The sequence below is a fragment of the Platalea leucorodia genome (genome assembly GCF_965183815.1).
Source record: "Platalea leucorodia genome assembly, chromosome: W".
Lineage (NCBI taxonomy): Eukaryota > Metazoa > Chordata > Aves > Pelecaniformes > Threskiornithidae > Platalea > Platalea leucorodia.
The window spans coordinates 29,054,980-29,079,652 of record NC_138859.1 but is presented as its reverse complement, the minus strand read 5'-3'; positions in this window follow the sequence as shown (position 1 = coordinate 29,079,652).

The window sequence follows — 24,673 nt, the reverse complement described above, 5'->3', positions numbered from 1 at the left end:
ACAGCAATCTTTGAGCCAGGGGGTGGTGTAAGAGACTGAAGTGTTAAGAACAATTGTCTCAAAGCTTGCTTGTGTGTGTTTATCTGATAAGACCGGACAGCAGACCACTCTTTTGTCTGACAAGACCCGAGGGCAGACCACTCTTTGGCTTATCGAGTACCACCATCTGGCAAGGAAACCTGTGCAAACTTGCTGAAGCAGCAGGCCACTCTTTGGCTTATCAGGCACCACCAAGAATAGGACACCAACTGGTATCCGGGTCAGGCCGCTTGCCCCACCAGCAATATATTAGATGTGCATGTGTTGGGTACGTGATGTTGCCCTGGGTTACCAAAACGAAACGAGAGGGCAAACTCCCTCTCCAACACCAGATAAAAGACGGCACAATGAAAGCTGAGTGTGGCCATCCACCACCGAAAACCTGAAGACTGAGGACCAACGGGATGCCGCTGGATCCATGGTGGTGACTATCCTTTGCTTCTCTCTCTGAATGCTTGCTTAATTTCCTCCTAATATTTCCTGCCTTTCCTATCGCTTTACTCTTTTATATTTACCCAATAAAACGTCTGATTGGTGGCATATGACCTCGTTTGTGTCTTAATTTCGCCCTTGGGATCATTACAAACCTTCCCCGAGCCTGACAATCAAACCGGGACTTAACACGGGGACCAGAACTGTACACAGTATTCCAGGTGTGGCCTGACAAGCACTGAGTAGAGTGGGATAATGACTTCTTTATCTCTGCTGGTGATGCCCTTGTTGATGCAACCCAGCATCCTATTGGCCTCCTTGGCCGCAGCAGCACACTGTTCACTCATATTGAGCTTCCTGTCCACCAGGACCCCCAGGTCCCTTTCCACAGAGCTGCTCTCCAGCCAGGTGGATCCCAGTCTGGGCTGCACTCCTGGATTATGTTTTCCCAGGTGCAAGACCTTACACTTGTCTTCTTGTTAAACTTCATAAGGTTCTTGTTAGCCCACTCTTCCAGCCTATCCATATCTTCCTGCAGGGTGGCTCTCCCTTCCAGAGTGTCTACTTCCCCACTCAGTTTGGTGTCATCTGCAAACTTCATCAGTCTACGCTTGATCCCGTTATCCAGATCACTTATGCAGATATTGAATAGCGTTGGGCCCAATATCGATCCCTGGGGGACCCCACTTGTGATGGGTTGCCATTTTGAAAAAGAGCTATTTGCCACCACCCTTTGGGTGTGGCCCGTGTTGTGGTTTAACCCCAGCCAGCAAATAAGCACCACACAGCCACTCGCTCACTCCCCCCTTGGTGGGATAGGGGAGAGAATCGGAAGAGTAAAAGTGAGAAAACTCATGGACTGAGATAAAGACGGTTTAATAGGCAAAGCAAAAGCTGTGCACGCAAGCAAAGCAAAGCAAGGAATTCATTCACTACTTCCCATCGGCAGACAGGTGTTCAGCCATCCTCAGGAAAGCAGGGCTCCATCACACGTAACAGTTACTTGGGAAGACAAGCGCCATCACTCCGAATGTCCCCCCCTTCCTTCTTCTTCCCCCAGCTTATATACTGAGCATGATGTCATATGGTATGGAATAGCCCTTTGGCCAGTCTGGGTCAGCTGTCCTGGCTGTGCCCCCTCCCAGCTTCTTGTGCACCCGGCAGAGCATGGGAAGCTGAAAAGTAAATTCTGCTCAGCAACAACCAAAACATTAGTGTGTTATCAACATTATTCTCATCCAAAATCCAAAACACAGCACTATACCAGCTACTAGGAAGAAAGTTAACCCTGTCCCAGCTGAAACCAGGACAGGCCCATCAGCCAATTCCTCACCCACCTCACAGACCACTTGTCTAGGCCATAACACATCAATTTCTCCAGGAGGAGGCCGTGGGGAACCGTATCGAAAGCCTTGGAGAAGTCCAGGTAGACAACATCCACTGCTCGCCCCATGTCAACCGAGCAGGTCACTTTTTATCATAGAAGGCCACCAGATTTGTCAGGCACAATCTGCCCTTGGTGAAGCTGTGTTGGCTTTTCCCCGTTATGTGCTTCATTTGACTCGTGATGGCCCCCAGGAGGATCCGTTCCATAACTTTCCCAGGGACTGAAGTAAGACTGATGGGCCTATAATTACCCGGATCCTCCCTTGAGCCCTTCTTGTAGATAGGGGTAAAAATTGTGTAAACAAATGCTCTCTTCTTACCTTACTATACTAATATTTCCTGCCTTTCCTATCGCTTTACTCTTTTATATTTACCCAATAAAACGTCTGATTGGTGGCATATGACCTTGTTTGTGTCTTAATTTCGCCCTTGGGATCATTACAAACCTTCCCCGAGCCTGACAATCAGACCGGGACTTAACACCTCTCAGTGCAACCAAAGTCACACGGCAGGACACCATCTGAAGCTCACCACTTGCAAGGTGGATGGATGCAAGGTCCTCCTACAAAGTGAGCTTTGTATATGCGTGCAGCGTGTGTGATTGGCAACTGGCACAGACTTCATTGACAGTAGAGACACAATGTGGACACACAGTCTCAAGACCATAATAGATCAGCACATCAAGTTACAGTCCTTCCCTCTTCACAGCATGCCATGTAATGTAAACATAACCATAGAAAACCCTGAACAAAAAAGACAAGGCAGACACATATGCATATGTGTAATGTAGTGCAGGGTCAGGGACTGTAACCCCTCTGAATTCTTGCACATTTACCCTATGTAAATTTGCATTAAACCAAATTTATTCTCACTCTATTGAATACACACATATACAGTGTAACTGCAAATCATGAATGGAAGATCCAGATCATCCTAAAAGCATCATTCTTTATATCTATTTATAATCAACCAGCAGTATCATAAACACATAGATATCATCTACATGCCAAGACTGTGTGGCATTTGCACAATAATTTAAATTATTTCCACAAATACAAACGTTCGACAAACATATGAAGTAGTGTTGATCTTCACATGCACAAGGGACATGACAATGATTTCCAGATGCCCAGCTGGAATTACTGCTCCTGCTTCAACTAGCCTGCCAAACACTTCTCTAATCCTGTGCACTTACTGAAAATAATAATATTGAAATACCTTTGAAGTCAGCAGTCATAAATTGATTTAATATGAATTAAATGTAAAATAAGCAAAAGCAGGTCTTCAGCTGGGTTACTCAATTTCAAAAGGGAAAACTTTGACAAATTACATGAACAAGCAAGTGAAGTCAATGGAAGCAAAGAGTTCAGTGGTTTGCAGTGTGACAGATTCCTCCAAACTCTTTAAGTCAGCAGTGAAAAGTTATCTGAAACTTGCACATCAAGCAAGAACAAAGCTTTCAGGAAAGGTTTCCAAATGTATTTGGATGTATAGCTACCTTGAAAAGGACATTAAGAGTAAGCATAAAGCCTACGAGAAATCGAGGGGAAAAAAGATTGATCAGCAAATAAAGGTACACCTTAGAGGTCACAAAGTGTAGAAATAATGTAAGAATTGCCAACAGCCAAGCTGAGTTAGGCTTTTCAAAGTATATTAAAACAAATTACAAAAAAGCTTTTCAGTCACATAAATAAAAAAGAGACCAGCAAAATGATGGTATTTATACTTCTCTTGGCACAAAAGGACTTGAACAGTGGTATTGCTGAGACAGAGCAGATGGAGTTCACCTCTGACTAACTTAGGAGAGACAGGGTTTGCCATGTCTTTCTGCTCATCCTGGCCCAATCAACAGGTGCTCAGTTAAGCTCAATTTTTATATCACATCATTGGGTTTAAACCTGAGTCCCTGGATTCTGCCTGTGAAGCTATTCTATAAAAGGTAGGGCAATTGCATCTTCTCCTTCTTGTGCTCCTAACTTTTTTCAGGGCAGAGGTTCTGGCTGTAACAGGCAATGTGTTCCTTAACTATTCACCATGGAAACTGAGGAAAGAGACTGCAGACAACTCAGTATCTTCAGCCTTTCCCTTTTGGCTGGTTCTGTGTACTCAAGAACTGAGATTCAGGTTTCTCAGTGTTACATGTGTTGAGGGCACTTGATGCCAGTTTGAGGTATTAATTCTCGTGTTGCGTGTAGTGAATTAGGTATAGCACACAGCTAGCAAGCAAATAGTAATACACTAATATTTAGTTAAACAGACCTTTATGCAATAATCAGAATCCAGGACTTTCTATTCATGTATCCTAAATTTTATGTTGCCTAGACGCGTTCTTTTTGACCCAACAAATTTGGCTTTCTTTTTGGCATTGTGGCACAGCACAACTGAAAAAAAAGAATGCAGAATCAACTCACCAAGGAGATTAGAAATATAGGCTTGAATTAAGTCAGATGGGAAAAAAATTATGTCTTAAATCAGACCTCTCACTTTTTGCATGAATGTTGCAGTAGATAAGAGATGAGGCATCACTGGTGGCTTAAACCTGCTAGCTTTGTTGGGAGTACAGAGTTGTAGATCAGAGTCCTCCAGGAACCTTAGCCAGGACAGTACTTTGTTTGTGGTGCAAATTAGATATGCAGGCTGAAAAATTTCATAAAATAAAATGCTCAAGCACATGCAACTCATGCAACTTTTCAAGACAGCACTGTTTGAAGACCGTGGAAGCTTCTGATTTGATTTTGCGGTGGGGGTGGGGTTGCTTGACAGACACATCTGAGTGAAAAGTCAGTATAATATCTTCATTTGCAGATATAACACTATGTGGGACAAGGAGATAGCCTGCTGTTTGAATAATTAAAAATAAAAAAAAGAAGAGAGAAAGGAAATGTGAGCTTCTATTACTACATAAGATACGGAGAACAAAGAAAACCCATTTCAAGTTCATAAAAGTGCAAGGATTATATTCTTTTAATAATAGATTTCTTGTTTGCAAATCTTTTGTTTTGCTTTATAATAAAGACAGACCAGCAGAACATTAAAATATATTATGAAAGATTTATACATTCATGAGTTCCATGGCAAAGGTCATTTATATCACTGGGTAAAGACAATGAGAAATGCTTTTCTTGTGAAACAAGGGTTCTTAATGAGACCACCTACTCCTTTCTTCCCTGCTGAAACCAGTTAGATGTATCAGTTATTTGTTTTAATAGGAAGAGTTGTATAGTACCCAAAGAAGGTATGTAAGCCAAGCATTTTCATATACAAAATTACTATAAAGGAAACTGTGTTTAAAATACTAATCTGTAAGAGAAAGAGGCAACCTTGTTCCGGGTAGGAATTAGTCAGCTTGATTCTGCAGACTTCAGTAGAGCTCCCTCAAGTGTTGTGTTTCTGGAGTTTCAGGGCAGATATGGAAACTCTCTAGGTGTTTAAAACAAGCAGCTTTTGGTGAGATTTTCCAACGTGCTCAGATGTCTAACTGTTGATTTGAATCTATTTGTGCTCTAGTGCTTTGTAAAATCCAAGGAGACACCTCTTTGCACTGTATTTTGTTGTATTTCAGCTATGGGGTCCCCTGGACAAGAAAGGCATGGACCTGTTAGAGCGGGTCCAGAGGAGGGCCACAAAAATGATCAGAGGGCTGGAACACCTCTCCTATGAAGAACGGCTGAGAGAGTCGGGGTTGTTCAGCCTGGAGAAGAGAAGGCTCTGGGGAGACCTTATTGCAGCCTTTCAATACTTAAAGGGGCCTTATAAGATGGGGACAGACTTTTTAGCAGGGCCTGTAGTGACAGGACAAGGGGGAATCATTTTAAATTGAAAGAGGGTAGTTTTAGATTGGATATAAGGAAGAAATTTTTTATTATGAGGATGGTGAGACACTGGAACAGGTTGCCCAGAGAAGTTGTGGATGCCCCATCTCTGGAAGTGTTCAAGGTCAGATTGGATGGGGCTTTGAAAGTGAAAGATGTCCCTGCCCATGGCAGAGAGGTTGGACTAGATGATCCTTAAAGGCCTCTTCCAACCCAAACCATTCTATGATTCTATAAGTCACCAGGAAGGTGACTTTTTAAACCAGGAAGGTTTAAAAAAAAAAAAAGGTTGGTTCGTGCTTCTTTTTTTTCCCTGTCCCCTCCCACAACCATGTTGTCTTTCCACCTGATATGGATCTAATCAGGTTATGCAGGAAAGTCTGCATAACAAAGATCACAATCTGGTGATCTATTCTTTCAAAGCTGTTGAGTTGTTGGTGGATCATTTCACTGCACTGACTACCTGTTAGCTGGAGGAAAACCACCTTGGATTTACATTGGACGTGTCAACCACTTTAAGCAAAAGATCTCTGAAGAGAGGTACTGCTTTTGGGACCCAACATCATGATTTTTGCACCTGCATATGGTGACAGCTCTGCTTCAACAGAGCTTATATTTATGTGTAAAACTAAATTATGCCAAAGTGTGATTATGAGTAGAATTGGAATCAGGCGTGATAAAAAATACTTTTGTGAACATCTTAGCCTTGTTTTTTATTCAAGAATGGAATAAACATATAGTCCCATGGTTGAGAAAAGAACTGACCAGTTTCTAAGCCAGTGTTCATCTGCCAAGATGAGAAATACCTAAGGAAACCACCCAAACTCTGCAAACAGAAATGACTGAGAGATGGCTCTACTCTAGAGTGTGCACAGTAAACACACAGGAATTACCTGCCTCTTGGAGGCTGCAGTAACACTTGAAGAGTTCACAGCATGCATCTCAGGCTTCAGACAAATGAGACTTCCACCCCACTGCAGCATATTGGTCAGACACGTGCCCCCTGTCCTCCCTTAAAACTACAGAGACATGACATTTTAACTTGAACAAGCAAGCCATCCATAGAAAATAACACCATGACAACTGTCTGTTGAAGCTGCCTCCCTGGGTGTGAGATCCTTATTGCCTGAGCATATACATCATCACTTAACAAAAGAAATGTGCTTCAGAAGCTGGTGGGGTTTTAGCACAACTTTGAAACTACTTTCCTTGTGGAGCTCACTATGAACTGCCTGCTGATAGATGTTTTTTAAAATGCTGGTGACATCAAGATAGAAAGGCTATAGTTACTGTTGAAGCCACAAATGGGAAAAGAAAGGAATGTGAAAATTCAGCTTAACTGTTATCTTCTAGGACTCATGTGGTTTGCTTGTGTGTGAATGTGCTTTTTGTTTGTCTTTGCATTATTGCCTGTAAATAACAGAGATTTCTTTCTTTCTTTTCTAGTTCTTTCCCATCAGCAGGATGCTATTCACTCCTTCAGAACAATGAAGGGTCTGAACCTGGAAATGTGCACAAGAACTTAACTTTAATGCTCAAGGGAATAGTCCCACTGAAAGCAATAAGAGTATTTATTACTTGATCACGAGTTCTACTGAAATACATTTCCTTCAAAATGATAGTTCATTCCCTGATCATTTCACTCATCGAAGCAATGTTAGACAGAGCTTTAAAATTAACATTTAAATAAACAGAAATAAAGATTTTGCATTGCTGCTTTTGAAACCACAAAAATGTAGACCAACATTGTGATAGGAAAAAAAATAAAACAGTGTATTGTGGGCATGAAATTTCTTTTGAGTCTGGCCCTTTAACAGATTTTGTTTGTCCTTTTAACTCACAGTAGATACAGTGTACAGCTTTCATTATGAAATTAAATTCACAATGTTTCATGCAACATGATTATTCCTTTGCCACCAACTAATTATCTAAAAAACAAAACAGAACAATGAAATATATGAATTATTGCAGAACACTCATGGCTGCTGCTTGCACTTTTGCAAGTTTCATTTTATTTAAGTCATTTTCATCTGTCAATATTTTTTAAGTTATTGAGGGATTCTTTTTTTTTAGTTTTGCTTTGTTTTAGAACATTTTTATGTTTATATACATAAACATAAATAACTATATGTGTGTATGCAAATAGGTATACGTACACATGTCATACATACACACTTTCCATGTGAGATGCAGGAACTGAACATACAGTAGTGATTGAATATTTTTTAAAGAAAGAAAACCATCCTGTAAAAAAAATATATTTCAATAAGACTACCAAAATTTAATATTCTGGAACAGTAACTAATGTTGTAGGAAGGAAATAATACATAACACATGCAAATATTGATATACCATAGTTACTTAATTCCTGCCTAATCACTAAGAAGATTTATAGGATCATGGAACTGTAGCTATAAACCTTATGGTTTCCTTGGCAAAAGTTCAGCTGAGTAGTTTAAGAGAGAAATGACTTACAGACAACCAGATTCCTGACTTCAGTGGGATCTGATGGAAATTCTGATCTCCAGAGGATGATTCAATCAAGTAAACAGCTACAAGAATATTGATGGACACAATCAAGGGGATTACCTCTGTACTTTAAGTTATAGATATGTGCAAGTATTTTGTTAAATGTGGTCTTCAAAACCAGACAGACATAGGAAAATATATTTGTATGCAAATTGTACTTCCTGCTTTAAGTTGCTAATCGTGGTCATTTTTGTTGTAATTGTATGTTTCCCCATGTGGAAAAATGTTATTGTGATGCACTGAATAAGCAGCATAACCAATTTTGTGTTGCCTTAACAACAGGCTTACCATTCATTAAACATAGTAAGGCTAGTCCAAAGAGAGATAACAAGCCAGCTGTCTCAGTAGCTTCCAAATACCTTGCCATCACCCAAAATAAATTTTATCATGCTCTTGGCCACGGCCCCAGCTCTTTACTGTAGATTTACATCAATAATGCAAGTGCAAAATGAATGTCATGTCGGTGTGATATATCATCTGAGCAAAATGGAAGCAGACTGCACCTATTTTGCAGAGGACCTAAGAATGACAAAAACTGCAAAGTCCTGGATTGGATCATAGCTAATGGCAGGTGAGAGTCTCAGTCTTTTAACAACTGCCAGGATCTAACAAGGACACCTTTGCCTGCTCATCTCAGCAGAACTGGTTAAATGTAAATTCCAAATGCATTTTGCCATTTGAACTTTAACATTGCATTTGCAAAAAAAAAAAGTTGAGAGAAGACACTGATTTTAGGAGGGGAGGATTTTTGCTCTCCTTGTCCCATTTTCTCTCCGCTGACTATAAAGAGGGCCAAGGAGGTCTCATTCAGATGTTGATTCTCCACTCTGTTTAGTCAGATGGATAGCACCCTTTCAGTCACCTTGACCTAGCCCATCCAGCAATACCTCTGCCTTGTATTGAGAAAAAACACCTTTAGTTTCTAAGATATTGTGCTTATGATGTTTCAGCTAATCTTATTCTCAAATATATCACAGGAAAGTAGAGAAGGCAGAAGGTCATTTTTTCTGTAAGTTTTTCTACATGCAGCAAAATGCAACTTGTGAATCAGTCCAAAGAAACATATTGCAGACTCATCAATGTAATAAATACCCCTTATTTCAAATGAAATAAAACAAGAAAGGATAGTATCTTAGTCATTTTAGTATCCTTTGAAAGTTCTGAGGCTCCCCCAGTTCTTTAACAGACATTTTATTGCTATTCCATTCCTTCCTACACAGATTTTTATGCTACATTTCTTTCCTTGTGCTCTCTCCTGAGCACCTTCTTTGAGTATGTGAAATGATGTGAGGAGGATCTATCTGTATTGGGTTTTTTTTCCTATTTTCTCTCTTCTTCCCCTATTGCAAAATATTCACTTTCTATTGAATATCTGTCATGCATGTATATATGTGAAGAATGATGAGTTTAAAAAGGTTGTTATGAACATGGAAATAATAGATAAAATCATAGACAAACCATAGGATAAAGATAGAAGGGATGATTATGTGGTCTAGATCAAGTTCTTGTTTATCACAGACTATTAAATATGACCGAGTTGCCTTTATGTTAATTACAATACTGTGCATCTGTCAGAAACACATCTGTCCAAAGGTATCTGGAGACTGAGAAACAATGACTACTCGCTGAAGTTTTTCAACTTAAACATCCTCATCTTTTGATAAGCAAGTAAATAAATGAATAAGTAAAAGAGACACCTTGTCTATAATTGTAATTTACCTCCTTCATTTTTCAGTCATGTTCATGCTTCCATTTTGAGCACTATCTGAAAAAAGTATACAAACTTTTCCCTTCTTTTACATCCAGTTACAGTGTGCAAAGTGGTGTAAGCTAATGACCAAACTTCTCAGGCTGGAAAAGTGAACATCCCCCTAGGAGGCTGAGATCAGTAAGACTGAGTATCTCACTCCCAAACTCGTCTTGATATTCTGTAGGAAGCCAGTAAAATATCACATAAACCAGGACTGAGGTATTCAAGAAGCTCACAATACTAAGAAGTCATAACTGGTTTCCTGAAGTCTGACAGTTTCATATTCATACCGCTATAGCCCATGTAGAAAGTAATGAATTTAGTTATGAGTAATAAGTCTAAGCTATCTTCCACCAAATATGAGCTGAGTCATCTAATCAGCCTTAAATGGTTTGAAGCACTTTGTGTAGATTTGATTACACAAGAACATTGTATTCTGGGTTTTCCTTTGTAAACTACAAGAGACTTGATCACTTGCTGGGGATGAACATCTCCAGTTATAAGAGATTCCACTGAAGCTTCAGACTCACTTGAATAGTTTTTTCTCTTCCATTTGGTGAGATTAAGCTTTGACTCTTCCCTCTCAGCTCTCGATTTCATTTGATCTCTAAGGTAAGAAATGTGCCGTTAACAGTACAATCTGCCAACAGCACAATAACAAAATGGTTCCTAGCTGGTACGGTAGGCCTCACTGGTGAGGCACCGTGTCAAGTGAAAAAACTCTGCTATGCTTGTACTGGTGTCTGCAGGGTCAAAATAGAGTCCCCTACACCATGATCCTGCACACTGAGGAGGTACTCAGGACATCTTTTATGCAGGCAAGGGAACAAGAGGTCAGCAGCTGCGCCAGGATGGAGGAGAAGAGACCAAACCCAGCAAAGCAAAGTCCATTGTCAATTGTCTCGGGTGGACTCCGATATAAAAGGGGATCTGAATCACTGTCGTAAAATATGCATGATATAATATTTGCATGTGAAGTATCTGAGTGCATCTTCCTATGAAAACTAGAAACCATGGGAAGCCCTCCTCTGACAAGATGAGTATAAATACTAACCAGCTCAAAATTAAGGCACTGGTAACATATCATCACCTAGTAAAAGCTATTAGTGAGCAATTCTGAAAGTACTGTGTGCATGTATATGTATGTGTGGGCGTGCACAATGCAATACTGAGTTTTGTCCTGACCCCACAGGTGATCATCCAGACCCTGAAGCATGAAGACTGATGACCTTTCCAACATTTTTTTAGCTTCTGTAATGGCAAAACTTATTACTGGCCATAAAATTACTCAGACATTTTCTAAAATCCTGATATTGCAGTTGCCTTTAGTGACCTTGTCTGACAGTGAATTATTCAGGTTGACTATCAATCAGCTGCATTAAAAAAAAAGCAAAGAAAACAAAACAACATTTGTTTTTATTGGTTTAAAATTTACTTCCTTTTAATTTCATAGAGAGAGAGTAGGGAGCCACTCTTGCTCTCCTTCACTGGCATAAAAAAATGGATAAATGAATCAAAGTAAAACCTCATGAAAATGAAGCAGTTTAATTATGGTTATATATTGGTACATACTGATTTTGAAACATTTTCACTTTCTTTTCTGTATAACTTTTCCTCTTTCAACTTCAGGCAAAGACTTAACAGACTACAAGCACCGTCACATTTTGGCTATGAAACAGAAGTATAGTGGGTATAGATGATCACCATATCTCTCAATAAGATTTAGAGGTTTCATCCCAAACTGGAAAAACTCTGACCCACAGAGGGATCATCCACACTATCAGGACCCTGAGGCACCCATGGGCCTTACTGTCCCTGCCCACAGTCCAGGACCATCAGTCCTTGCCCCAGCAAGACCATTGAATGTTGGTCTCCAGCTCCCCACAGCCCTGCCCAGCCTGGCCATGGGCCCCACCAAGCCAGGCCCACCCACAGGCCAACATCCTGGCCTGGCCTCATCCCATCCCTGTCCCCACGGAGATGCCCTGCTCCCTGGCTGGGGTGGTGGGATGGGCCCTGGCTGCCAGGCCCTCAAGAGGATACCCCACGGCCCACATCCCCCAGGATGCCCTCAGCTCACGTGACACCATGTTGCACACAATCCAGCTGAGCTTCTGTTTGCAATTAAAAACACAAAATAGCTATATTGAAACCTCAAGCTTTCATCACAAATCTGAATATGGTGGGTAATATCATAAATAACTCCATATAAAGTTTATAACTTTAGAGGACTCTTTCCCCGTTTTTGTACAACCGAGCTGGTACTACCACAAACCTGGGGAAGGAAGTTTCATGTAAATGCATTGCCTTGTTAAATCCTTACATCATTATGGCAAATGTGATCTTAATCTCCTTATTCTTTGTGTTAGGGTATCATCCTCTTCATGCATTTTTGCAAGGAGCTATTAGAATAAATTATTTTGTTATTATTCTTAACACTTTTATTGTTCTTTTAGACATTTCATCTCTGTGAAAGTATGTAAAGTAACTGCAGTATAGGTAACTCCTCTAAGCTACTCTAGTGATATCTCTGCATGCACTGACTGCCTGTGCAGCATGTGTCCCTCAACTCTGATCCATCCCAATTTGTTGGACTAACCGAACATACTCTGTACTGTGTATGCTCTGGTATTCTAGCACATTGATAGGACATAAGAAAATTTGCTAAGTATTTTCTGTTATGGCACCAGTTCTCTATGCGGGTGTGTTTGTACATGCTTGGAGGTGAAGAGGTGACAGGGAAACTGGCAGATGAGAACCTGCTATGTGACTTCAGGCTGAGAGACTTCAGAGAGAGGTGAGATTCCCTCTTCTAAGCAAGGAACAAACCTAGAAAGCAAACCTCAGAAATTATGATAGAGAGACTTTCTGAGTGAGACTCCACAGAGTATGTTTTAAGTCAGGAACCCCCTAAAAGCAGTTTCTGAAATGGTAAGATCAAGATAAAGAATATCTTCCCTTGCAGAGGATGATTTCTTCTCAGTCATATTATCTGATGTGTTTGACTAAGCTGATCTGGGTTTCCTTAATTTAGGGAGTTTACAAACCTATAGAAGCAAAAGTCCATTGGTATTGCTTGGCATTATTACTTCAGAAGTTATGGATCAGTTCCTCTTAGAGAAGTTTCAACCCAAGGCTCTGTTTGATGTGGATCTTGTCCTGTGCATCATTGCACTAGTTTGTTCCTAAAAACAAGCAAACAAACAAAAATCCAAACATTACAAAAAATATGGAGCTCAAATCTTCAAACTTCCACAGCTGCAATTTTGTCCATAAATCAAACTTTATAACAAATCATGAAAGCAGATGGGAACAAGGTGAAGAGTTAGTAGTATCAGATTATACACCTGTTAATCAGTCTGATTAAATGTCTGTGCTAATAGAACTTCCAGAACTATCTCATGAAATATGAGTTCAAAGCATGTAATTTTTACTGAGTGTATCTATCTTCTGGTTTATCTTACCTTACAATCTATAGTTGCCTTCTTCTGATAAAGTAATATATTACTAATCCATTGGCAGAATTATTAAATCTAAAGAATGAATAGCAGTTGCCTGGTTAGCAGTTTTCTTTTTTCCCAAGTAAAAATCTTGTATGATTTGAAATTAATAAAAGTTCCATTAATGCTAACATTAAAAACAATGTAGCTTCTATTTATAGTATTAGGTGGGAGAAAGACGTTAGGACCTCTATTCCTGGTTTTGCTAACACATATGTGCATACAGTGCTTTAAAAATCACTTATTAGAGAAACTATCCTCACAACAACAAGAAGAGTAGTGGGGGAAAAAGTTGCATGTTGTTTTAAGTGCTTAGAAAAAATCAAGTTATACAAATAAGTTAAAACCTGCAAAATTTTCCAACCATTTCTATTAAAATTAGTATTGCTAAATTGCAACCAATCCACAACTCCTCTGATAGTTCATTGAAACTTTAAAAGACATTTTCTCTCTTTCTCTCCCTCTCTTTCTTTCTCTTTCTTTCTTTTTTAAAATCAGTTTAGAACATAAGGCATCATTTACCACCCAGTGGAAAAGTCGTCTTTACTCCAGAGGGAGCCAGAAAGGTGATAGATGCCCCTGTACTTTGGTTCATCCATCTGTAGAATAACATAAGACCTTCCTCTTGGGAGTGCTGATGTCTGAAAAATACTTTAGGTTTCCCAGGTGAAAAGTGCAAGTCATGTGCAGAGTATTATTATAATCTTTTTTTCTCCCAACACAAGCATTTCATAAACTTGCATTGTTGTCAGAATAGTTCTGAAATATTTTACCCTCAGTTTCATCTTTCTAGCTACAGAATAAAGCTCTCAGTAGTTTATTCTCAGTCAGTCTGTCTATGCATGCACCATCTTTTCGAAGTGCTGCTGATATACAAATTCACAGGATATCTATAATGTTCTTATTAAAGAGAAAAATTAGTTATTTTACTTAAACAAACAACAGAAGTATTACCTGCCAGAATGCCCAGGCGCTCTCCATAAATAATACTGAGTGCTGATGAGATGTGTCTCAATGTGTTTTATTTTACATTTTACCTTGGTGGGTAACTCAGCCCGTGTTGGACTGACTTAACTGCTCAAGTGCCAGAATCCTGCCAGTTCTCAGGAATGCTCTAATATTGCAACACTTATGAGCACAGGATTTTCTTTGTCAGGAAATCTTAAATTCTGATCCAAACCTGTCAATGTCTACTAGATTTTTTCTGGTGATGATCTTGAAACTAGTGCTTTTACAAACAGAGATATGTGTCCTAAACAGAAGCAAAGCAACGAATAAATATAAGATGGAAATGGGAGACAAATTTTGATAGTCATCTGCTTTATGTCATGTCAAAGTTGTCAAGTGACACCAAAGTAATGAAATCTTTATGGAAGCTTCACAAGGTAGGGACATTCTTCAGTGGTACTGTGATAACATAGGCCTCCACATAGTAGCTTACCACCTTGTTGCTGGTGTGCTGATTATGCTTTCAAGAATCCATCTATTCCTTGAAACTTTTGATTCTATAATGTCTCCATAGTCTCATTAGGAGAAGACCCTACCTATCTTTGCCAACAGACTGTCAGCATCAGGAGCTAGAAATGTTTCAGATTAGCTTGAAACCTCCCTCTCGCCCTCTATATGCATATATGTATCCATGCAACTTTAAATTCTTCAACCCATCAAAAACTCCAGAGCTCTACTGGATCCTGTTTCCCAAATGGCTACTTCTTTTCTCCATCATCACAACATATAGCACTCGTTTGCATCCATTAGATACAGATACAGATCAACCAAAGGACAAAACAAAGAAAATTTAAAAAGAGATATTACTTAATCTCAGCACCGATCGTGTTAAGATTCCCATTTTCTGCAGAAAGATACTTCACAAGAGGGATAAAATCAACACCTCAACCAATTAAAATCACACTGGGTCTATTAAAATGAGTCATCAGACCATATCTGAATCAGGTCTTTCTACACCTGTAAAAAAAGACAGTGAGTAAATAATACTCGCTGCACCTGTTTATAGGTTGCAGGATGTTAATTTCATTTATACAGAGAGAGAATCAACCCTTCCCAAAGTAAAATTTAAAGGGAGTCAATGTCAAAGTCAGATATAGGAAGATACTTAGCCTTTTTATATCTCTCTTTAGTCTCCCTTATCAGCAAGATGCATTTCCCCAAATTTTAGTGTCTAAAGACAGCTACATATGTGTCTAGGCACCTAAATGTCTGTTTGAGACACTTAGGCAGGCATTCAACTAACCACCCAGGCATTTAAAGTGACATTTTGGTGGAATTTCAGTGCAGGAAACTAAGTTAGAAAGAAAACACTTAAACTGCTTAGACACTTGAGACACCCTATTGAAGGTTTCAGGAGGAAGATTCCCAGGTAATTAGGGTCATTTTAGGAAGATTCTCAGCAGCATCTCTGCCTTTACTGAACCGAGTGCTTACTTAATTCCTATTTATGGAAATTTATCACTGAAATTGCTAAGTCTTCAGAGCATCCTGGCATGCTAAGTATGCTCAGGCTTTGGTTAACTCTTTCCAGCTACAATGATGGTGCTGTCTATTATGATGTGGTATATAACTATATATTATGTGATGTCTATAAAATAATCACCTGAGCTGTGTCCCAGAGGTGAACTAGGGTTGATGAAAAGGTGTTTGGAATAGCAGTTACTTCACCACAAAACACAGACGTAGTAGCAGGGCCTGAGGTATGCTGAAGAAGTCGCAATCCACCTCTCCTCTGTAGTGAGGTTGGTGTGCAGCTGGATGGGAAAGACCTACAGATCCTGTGAACCTGTGGTTCCAGATGTGTAATTAGAAAAGTCTGCCAGTGGGTGGGAATGCCAAAAGAAGAGATGGGTCTAGACTATGGTTCACACCTAAATTTGTCCTTGTTTTCATCCAGCGATTACTTGGTTAAGTGAACAGTTGTGAGTCTTCCAGAAAGCAGAGTTCCCCTTCTTAGCTAAACTCCTTGGCTGCAAATTCAGACTTCCTTTTGGACCTTTAAGCCATGCATGCAAAACCACACAGCAACTCATCTGGAGGAGAGGGAAACACTCCTTTCAAGTCTAGTTTGGGCTTCTGAGGTGGAACTGCTGGAAGAATAACTTTCTTTAGGCTAAGGAACCCAGCTCTCCTACCTCCTAGTGCTATACCATCTGTATTAGTACAGGGGCAAAGAAATGCTACTATTCGAGTGACAGCTTCTGAATATGAATAGCTTCATATTCACTGACTTCAGCAAGTTTTAGTTTAGGCCTCAGATACCAGCAACTTGTATTACATTTTTGCATAGGAAAGCTGGTCCCATTTTCCCCAGGAAAGAAAGGAGTTTTCCGATATTGGACAATTCAGTTAAGTGTTTCATCAAAATATCAGTGAAAGAGCAAGAGCCATTTTTGGAGAAAAAAAAGATAAAATAATATTTTTTTTATTTAGATGAAAGATGAAAGAAAATATTGGTAACTTTTTTTTTTACTTTTTTTTTAATCTTTATCTGTAAATCTCAAAAGGCTGACTCCCTTTGTCTTCTGGCACCAAGATTTAGTCACTAAGAGCTCAAAACAAGATTCAGGTCTCATTCATTGGTAACTGCAGTGTGTTGAAGTGTATGTGAAGAAGTGTATGAAAGTCTAGTTCAGTTAATAACAAAGTTCAAATCCTTAATCTTCAGCCTGAGCAAATCAAAAAGTTGCTTTTTTTTCCTCTCCCAAGTATAAAAAGGTTGTCTGCTTAACAGCAATTTGCTTAAAAAGATGAACAGTTTTCATTAAAAAACAGTAGCTCTGATTGATGATGTTAACAAATTTTATTTAATAATTCTTTTAAATAACAGTGGAGATGGAAAAGAAAATCAGAAGATATTTAATTTAGAAAAATATTTTTCCCAATAATATTTCCATTATTGTTTGAATTACTTGTTCCTAAAATATTTCTGGTATTTGTGCTTTCAAGTTAGATCAGTGAAACTATTGAGATAGGCATGCTTGTGGTCTTTTGTTTCCTTTTTCAGCTGAGATGTAGGTAGCTGTTCCTCTGAGTTCACTGGGGAATAACAGCTATGTGCGTATGGACACCTATGATGGCACAAACCAAGCAGTTACTGCCAGGGGTATAAAAAGCTATCCATTTCCTCAGTTAATCTAGTGAGAGGACAGAAGTATACTGAACCTAAACCCCCACCAAAATGCAAGAAAAACAAAACAAAGCAAAAAAAATTAAAAAAAGGAGTCATTTGGGGGGAAAATTAAGGAATAAGAAAAAAAATGTACTGGTCTGTTTATCTATCGGCTTCCTTACCTAGTCTGACTAAAACAACCAAAACCTCAGAAAAACTCATTTTGAAGTTTTCAGATCTTTTCAGGTCTTTTAATAATTTTTTTAATCAAACAGGCTGAACTCCCTCTGTACTTTTCCACATGAAAGAAAGAAGAGAGAGAAAGATGATGAGCTACAGAGCTGTGAATATGAGTGACTAAGAATTATTATAATAGGGAAGAAGCTTAGCTTCTGTTGAATGTCTGTGAGAAATATCAGTGGCAATTAACCTCCTGAAAATTGCTGCGTGTGATACCTTCGAAGTTCTTTAAATGAAATAAGTTTATTACTTTCGCTAACTTTCTAATGGACAGAGCCTGTGTCAGAAAACTGTGAATGAAATATGTCCTCTTTCATACAGTCTCAAAAGAAGAGTGAGAGTGTAAGCTGACATGAAATATGAAATATCCCATCATCTGTATGGGTGGGCCCTCCTCATCTGGAAATATTCTAGTGTGCTATCACTGATATCTATGACCTATGTTGTGAATGAATGGAAGACTTCATTCTCTACAGCTTTATAAATTCAGGATTAAGCATTTTCAAAACATTACATATTTGAAATACTGAGATGTCAAAAGGCTCTAAATATCTGTCCCATGAGACCTATTAGCACCTGTCTTTTCTTTCATCTAAAACAATCTGATAGTATTTGTGCAGAAGAGATGGAATCAGCTTTTAATTTAATAAAATCACACACAAACATACAGATTTCTGGCATATGTTTTCTTGCTGGTTCATGCCACATAAGTGAGATAACAGATTATCCAACATGCTAGTACTGTGATGCCATCAAATACTGATGATTTTTCCTCACTGCATTTAGCAGTGCTTCAGCATTACTGGTGCAGTCTTCTTCAGGGAAACAAGTTGTAAAAAAAAAAAAGGGGAAAAAAAAGGAAGAAAGGAGAGAGAAAATAAAGACAGAAAGAAATAATTATTGTAGAACATCCTGGGGGAACAGAGAGAAGTGAAAAAGCCAAAGAAAGAAGTAGCTAAGCCTGTCTTGACAGCATGAAATTTGTTGGAACGCCTTGTAGGGAAAGAAAATAATAACTTTTTGGGGCGATGGAATTTAAATAACTTAAAATCGTGCATACACAATTGGTTCTTTTTCTGCTGTTAGGAAAAAGAAAATCGACTCAGTCATAGCAACTTATTTTTCAGCAGGAAGAAAAAATACAGTAAGTGGAAAATATCAGCACAAGTTTTGGAGCTGAAACACATTTCAATTACTAAAGTAAAATACAGCTCTTGAAGTATTTTTGTTGATTTTCTCACCAGCACCTCCTTCCCCCTCCTTTTCAAGGAAAATGTAAAGCTTGACTGTATATGCAACGGTCTGTCTTCTAGAGGGGGCTGTAACTCCCAGCCACAGCGAACATACATCACTGTGGATGTAACCCATACCCAAGGGTAAGAAAAGCCTTAGGCACAGCTTGGACCCTTAGAATATAGTAATTAGAGTCGACAACCCCAAGCAGAGGAGAGCTAAGGAAAGCTAGTCATAAGAAGTGAGCTTTGAGATAGTGGGTTACAGCAGAAGAGGAAAGTTCCAGTACACAGGATGAAGGAGTCCATGTGACATCCCTGGGGAGGCAGGGTGGGTTTCTGAGCAAGGCACCGAGCTGGTATCTGCCAAAAATCTTTGAGTGACCCTTTCAACCCAGTCCTCCAAAGTGTCAGTTTTCTATCGGTAAAGCTGGATATTAGCACATCATCTCACTCATTCTGACAAACTTATTTGTGCCAAATCACAAGGCAGAAGCTTTTAATATTTTTCTACTGAAAACTGTAATACAGAGACACCCAGTTAAGGTCTCTTTCTAGACAGCTCCAACTATGAAAACACAGAGCTCAACATAGTTAAATTAGCTTGTGACAGACAATCCAATCTTTCACAGTACCTTGGTTTTGCTGTAGTCTTCACAGGGACACTAGGAATGCCTTCCTGCATTGCACCAATATCCACAATATCTCTCCCAAAAAACATTGAAAAAGATAAATATTCTGTCTGCCTAACTTCAAGATTTTGCTTTGGTTGCTTAATTTGGGAAGTTTAGCAACATATACATGTGGCAATTAAACACGGACTCCGCATATGAGTTTAGGCAAAGACAAGCGAAGACAAGCGAAGACACTTTATTTTTACAATCTATCCCTTTTATAATATGATCTAGTGTTCACGAGCAAGCAAAACCCATCTCATTGGCTACTGTCTTGTGTCCACGTGCCTCTTCAGCGTTACTTATTGGTTCTTCAAGTTGGTGCACGCGAATTCCTCTTTCAGGGATGTATCCAATCTCATCCTTATTTTTCTGCCTCTAAGTTTCACAAACTTGTTTGTAACAAGCCTCAAGGCCACAGCTGCATTCCTGCGAACCTGTTTGTAACAAGCCTCAAGGCCACAGCTGCATCCCGTCAAAGTAAAACACTATCTCATTTATTCCCACATATACAGTCAAGGTGAGGGGTGCCAAGGCCACAGGTGCCTTCTGAAAGGGCCTGTCTTCCCCTTTGATCATCAGGGAAGCCAGAGGCTGCTCATCTTTAAGTATCTCAATCAGGTGCTAAAAGTAAAGCAGTGTGAAGCCCCCAGCTTTAGCCTTCCTCGTGGGTAGTTTGTATGGATTACTGACTGCACTGTCAGCATCCTAGCTTTCATCGTAGCATTACATTCCTTCTGTAGCTAACCTGGCACATCCACCCTGTGAAAGGAGTGAGATTTAGGTCCTATCAAACCAGCACTGACCATGACCAGCATTGAGCTGGGGAGGGGTACAAATTCGTCTGCAGGAGCAGCATGGCTACATTCAAGCAATGCTGCAACAAAGTTTTTGGTGTGGCTTAAACATGGCGTTGCACAAGGGCAGCTGAAGTGGCTGGAGTGGCTGGAGCTCACCTGCCCTGGATCAGGGTGCACATCCCCAGCTGTCCCTCGGTGCTTAGTGAGCACCAGGTTTTTTGCAGCCATAGTGTAGACATGCCCTGAAGCCTTTTAGAAATGTTAACCATCTGTTTTCAAGAAAACCAGAACACTCTTTATAAAAATTAGATACATATTAAGCAAGGATTTACCTTTCGTTCAAAGTGAGAATGTCATATTGTTAAACTGCAGCTGGTGAGATCGCACATTTTGAGTTATGCTTTTAAGCCGCAGCAAAGTTACTTGTGTCAGGGGCACTGCAGGGATAAATGTTGGAACCACAGCTTTTTCAGTACCTTAAATGACTCAGAGCATATTATTTAAACTAAAAATTTCTGGTGTGCAGATGATACTAAATTGGGAGGAAAGGTCATCTGTGAGAAACAATACAGTCAGGTAGGGAAGGATTTAGATCATTTAAGTACTTGAGCTAATAGATAGGAAATTCAATGCAGATAAATGCAGAATAATGAGTCTCAGAGAATGTAATAAAAGGACATATCTGCTTAATGGGAAGGTACTACAGCATATTGATCTGGAGAGAGATAGAGTTATTTTAATAATAAAAAATTAATTTTATTATTATATTATATAAAGCCTTATATTAAAGCCTTCAACTCAATTATTGTTAAGGAAATACAGTGTATTTCTTTAGGACCTCACCCAAAGTACTGCATTCAGCACTAATCACTCTACAGTTCAGAAAGCATATTTAGAATTGGTCTTAAAGGGGTGATTTGTAGAGCAATCTAATGAAAGCACATTTCAGAGATATGAGTTTTGAGGACATTACAGTGAAGATTGACTGTATCCTCACCAGAAAGTCAGAGAATTTAGAGGTGACTGTCTAAGACGTCCAGTACAAGCTTAATGAATACTTGGCAGTAAGAGGTGAACTGTTGAGGAACTCATTACTTTAACCCCTCAGTCTTCACAATTCTATTAAGTTTAGAGCTGCTGTCATGGAGGAACAAATTCTCATCTAGATTTACACCACTGCAGTTTGAGTGAAATCTCTGGAGCTACTCTTCTTACAGAAGCGTGAAGAAGAACAGGATCTGTCCTCCAATTTCTGACAAGAGACTGATGGAGCCACTGCTCCAGCACAGGTCTCTCTCTTTATATGCTCTCATCTCATTTGTTTTTACAGGTTACAGGCTTGTTAGTCAAGGGAACATCAAGGTCTAGAAAGTCTGACAGGGCACAAGGCTTGCCTAAAAAGGCACTGAACTGTTTGCTATGTAAAGAAAGAAATTAAAGGAGACCACATGCAATCAGGAGGCTTTTCTCTCTCTCTCTTCTGTTAAAGTACGACTGAAAACAGGTGGCAGGGGGGAGATGGGGTGAATATTGCTCTGATAAATGGCTATTCTTTGTCATGGCAAAGTCATTACTTTGGGTCTGCCAGAGTTCTACCAGAAGGCATGTCTTGTGAAGCCAGTTTTGAAGCTGTCAATACGTGATTCTCTCATCTTTGCAATTCTTTTTTTCATATTTTGCAAGTTATTATTTTCTCTAAAGCTAATGGGCAGTTAACAAGACAAGCCAGTACCTTGCTGGCTATAAGTCTGTGGTTTACAGATGTTGGAAATGTAATCTGGTATTTTTCTCAGTCTCCAGACACAAACTTTTCTTTGGCAGGACATCTCCATTTTAATCAGAAAGCACACAGATCTGTTCCAAATGTATGGTCCTGGATAAGCATTGTTCAGTACTCTGTAAGCGGAGAACAAGGGTGCTTGGGAATATTTTCCCTCATTCTGGTAATACAGATGACACAAAATTCATACTCTGTTACTTCTAAAATTATAATATTCAGAAGACAGTTCAGGTCTAACCATATCCTACTTTACCAGTTCTGACATCTTCTTTTTCTTCTCTTTCAAACAACTGTTAAATGAACTGGATTATTCTAATCAGAGAAAGTTTCTCAATGAGAGAGATGGAAGTTGCATCTGAATTTTATTTTCATTGTTTTCCCAAGATAAAAATGGAGGCTTTTCTAAGAATGACTTGTGTCATTTCCTTCATGAATAAAGGACTTGTTGTAAAAGATGGTACATGAATATTGAGAATGTTTTTGAGATGATCCAGGAGGACACATAACCTTCTGCCAAGATAATTCTGCCATAATCTACTTGAAAGGCATCTAAAGATAGTCACCTACTATATGATTAATGCAACTAACTGAAATGTGACTTTAGAACTGCAGATTTTATACATTCTTCCACTTAAAAGAGGTGGGTTTGCTTGTTTGCATGTCTGTTTTTTCTGTAAACTTCTTGGAAAAGTATTTTATGTTGCACCTAAGATGCAGAACATTCCAGGTTGATGAGTCACTGTTTTCATTGATTGTGTCTTACAGAAATATTGTGTTTGCTTTACTTGTCTTGTGATATTTCATGATCAGGTTATTATCTTCAATCAATTACATCATACAGCTTTCACTTCATCATTGATTCAGTGAAATTACAGTACTCAAAGCCAAAGAATTCAGTGAATAACTAAATTGTCTTAATTTATATATTTACATACACAACTCTATACAAATAATTGTGTATGGGAAATAAAGTAGGAATCATAGCCAATGTTAACAAAGGTGTGGTTCCAGAGTGGTGGGAGCACAAATAATTGTGTATGTGGCCATGACAACATTACTGAGCAGCTTCTGCTTGAAATGTTGGTCTTTGAATTGTACACGCTGGGTCAAGCAGAGAGCTGAGGTAGCAAGTGTCTTTCATGGACTGGTTTCATTCCTAGAGTAAATCAGGAGGAACACAGAGAGGGTTCATTGAGAACTAGTCAGGTTGTGGGGGAGAAGGGCATGTGGGCACAAAGACTGTGAGACATAAGTGATCCTTAAATTAGGTGGAGTCAGTGGTTCCAAGTAGAAAAAATATCTGAAAGCTGACTTGATGTAGAGCATACTTGGGAATCACTAGATATATATGTATAAACTAATATAACACACATACAAAAATCTGTAGCTACATCTGTAGTTTTCTTTTGTTCCTCATGACTAAGAGTTACATGATTTTAACTCATGATTTGCTTATTTTCTCTTTCATTCCAGTACACAATTATGTTTCTATGTATTTTATCCATTTCCTTCCAGTTTAGGTCTTTTTCCCTTTGTCTTCCCACTGCTTCAATTTTGAACTTCCAATTGCAATTGCCTTTCAATTCTTTTGAAATCCTGCTAATAGAGTATATTTCCCTTTTTCTAGTTCTCTGCTTTATGATTTTCTTTGTGCTACTGATGTGACTTTCCTTACAAAAACGAATGTCACAAAAATAACTGAAGAAAAAACATGATGAAAAAGTAGAATAAAGTCATTTTTGCATAGAGATAATTCATGTTAGAATTCCAGTGAGCTTTCATGGTTTTTTTTTTATTTACCCCTATGACTGATAGCAACTGTTTCAGTGTCAATATTAAAATATGAGACAGATAAACTTCAAGGATTTCCACTGTTCCAAAATTGTCCAAAATTTCATTCTCAGTCAACAAAATTTTTATTATGAAAGTAATTCTGGAAATTTCTCAAAAAATATATTTTCCAGGTTAAAAAAAAAAAAAAGATATAGAAACATCTTTTCTTCATCAACTGAAGATGTTACAGCTTGGACAGACCATTAATTAGATTGCCCCTGGAGGTAATATATGATGATCTGTGTGATTCTTGGGTGCTGAAGTCAAAGAGCTAGAGGTCCCCATGGGAGCAGCCAGATGATTTGCTTAAATAAACAGTGCTAGTTTAGCCTGAAGAAGTCTATGATCCAAGCAATGTAGGTGTACTGAAAGACTACTAAAAAGCTTAGCTGTGCACTTCTAGCTCTTGGTGATACTGTTAATTTTCTAATTAAGAAATTTCTTTGACAAACAAACCACTACATGCTGTTCCAGTCCTGTGACAGTCTTTCTCTTTGTCACTCCTGTCTGTTTTGTTTGTTTTTTTTTTTTTAATTATTCTAAGTT